The sequence below is a fragment of the Camelina sativa genome, chromosome 12 (assembly GCF_000633955.1).
Source record: "Camelina sativa cultivar DH55 chromosome 12, Cs, whole genome shotgun sequence".
NCBI lineage: Eukaryota > Viridiplantae > Streptophyta > Magnoliopsida > Brassicales > Brassicaceae > Camelina > Camelina sativa.
The window spans coordinates 32,311,773-32,314,363 of NC_025696.1; positions in this window are offsets into that span (position 1 = coordinate 32,311,773).

Consider the following 2,591-nt stretch of genomic DNA (forward strand, 5'->3'; position numbering starts at 1 on the left):
AAAAAAAAAAAAAAAAAAAAAAAAAAAAAAAAAAAATACCGTGTAACTCTTACAATGTTTTGAAGAAGGATTTAAGACATAATTATCAATTAATGAATGAAAATGTAGTTTTTTCGATAATTACCTTTTCTTTTGTTTCCAGTTGCACAATCATAAAAAATAATTATGTGAGGATCTATTGTTAAATAACTTAGCACGATGGATCCAATATATTAAAACGTACAAATACAATCCAGTACTGGTAAAGAACTCGATCGGTCCACTTATGTGTAATGTTGCTTGGAAGTCCCAAGATAACAACTTTGTCGCTATACTTAGTTTACATTAACAAAAAGTTTCTAAATTTGAACACCGTCTCAATGCACCTTATTAAAATATATGCATCCAAGTACATCACAAGCTCCGTGGTGAAGGAAGGACCAGTTTAACTATATAAGGAAAGCAAAATCTATGGACATGCAAAAGTGAATTACTAGAGTGCTCTTAACATACCTTCTATTAGAAATGTGTTATAGGTAAGACGATTGTCGAAAGATCCGTAAGAAACTTTGTCTTTGATTCAACTAGCATGAGAGAAGGGGTTGCATGATCCAAAATGTTTGTAACATAGTTATACACTGCTGAAAACACATGCCAATGAAGAGTGTATTTTTTCGAGGTCTATCCGTCTATATCATGTTATCTTAGATCTAATGCTGGAGCTGATCTTCTTTAGGTAATATTTGGATCGAGATTGTGATAGTACTATATCATCTATGTAGAGTAGAAGATAAAAAAAAATAAAAATTTCCCTAAGACTTTATAAAGAAGTAGGGATGTATATCGACTTTGAGTGTACCCAAATGTATTGTGCGTGAACTGTAAACCATGTGTACGATGTCCGAGATGCTTGATTGGACTTGTATATTGATCGACATAACACTTGTTATTTGGTTTGGTCTAGTCACTGAATCCTAGAGGTTAATGCATATATACAACATTTTGGAGGCCATCGTGTAAGAATGTGTGACAATGTGTGTTATTGACGTCTAGCTGAGAAAATACTAATTTTGCTACAACATTACACTCATCACCAAATGTTAGTTTGACTACTAAATTAAATATCTCGCAGGTTACATCAAGTTGTTTCTACTACCCATTAGCTAGTAACTATTTAGTTTGGAAAATCAAGATTAAACGAACCATGCACTATAAAAGCAACAGATGATGGGATAAGACTACCGTCATTTTGTTAAAATTCTTGTCATTTAAAATCAGCTGTGTATAGTACGCATGTTAAAATGGGAAAGGGATAAACCAGTGTGAAGAAAAAGAAGTTGGCAAGGCTTAAAGATCTCGTTTTTGGTGTGAGTGACCATGTGGTGGCTAGGAACAAGTGTTCTTTCAAGTGAGCAGTCTCGAGATATAAAGTAAGGAGGATCAGGTCTGGCTTGTGGATATTTCATTTGTTTTTCTTTGGCAGGAAAATATCAAAAGAGTTGGACTAGTACAATTTTTCAAAGTCGAAAACTAGCGTCCAAATAATTGAAAAGAACATTGAATTCCTCTTGAGTTTAGTCCAACATAATTACTACGAATGAATAAATAACTATGGAGAACCATTTGGAAAACTAGAAGGCAAATTTATTGTTGTAAGAAGCATTTTTTTTTTATAGGGTTGACTGATTTACAACTAGCTATATCCGTTATATTGGTTTTGATTAATCCCAAAAAAAAATAGGTATCCATTATGTTTGTTTTCGAATTATAATACCAAATAAATAACATATACAACGTTACGTTTCAAGAAAATTATAGTAGTAAATATGGTGTAAAGAAAACAAAACTCCTGACACATGGTGCCAGCTAGCAGGATTTTGGGAATTGATATAATCAGAGATAGAGAAAGGGGGATTTTGAAGTTGTCTCAGGCAAAGTATGTGGAGAAGGTGTTCCGCAGGTTCAATATGTTCGAAGCTGAAGCAGTGAATGTTCCCTTAGCTACTCACTTCAAGCTATCGTCAATTCAGATTGACGACGAGTGCATTGATACAGATAAGGTTCCTTATTCAAGTGTTATTGGTAGTATTATGTATCCAATGGTGGGAACTAGATTTGATGTAGTTCAGGCAGTAGGTTTGTTGAGCCGCTTTATGAGTAGACCATGAAAGGTTCATTGGACAGCTGTTAAATGGTTGTTGAAATATCTGAAGGGTACTAAGGACCTGACATTAGTGTATACTAAGTCGAAGGAGTTTGGAGTTCAGGGTTATAGCGACTCTGATTATGTTGGAAACCTTGATAGAAGAAGGTCTACGTCAGGTTATGTTTTCACTGTAGGAGAAAATACAGTAAGTTAGAGGTCGTGTCTCCAGAGTATAGCCACATGAAACCTGGTTTGTATGGTGGGTGATGAATGATGATGAATGTATGCAATGGTGAGATATGAATGGAATGATGGATGGGTGTTTCAATTCCCCTTATGCTGTTGCAGTATAAGAGGTATCAATCCTAAATGAGTGTTTGTGAACAATTAAGATGTGCATATGAATCTAAGTTAAGACAAATGTAAAGATTGCTTGTCACTAACAATCCTAAGATGAAAATGTAAA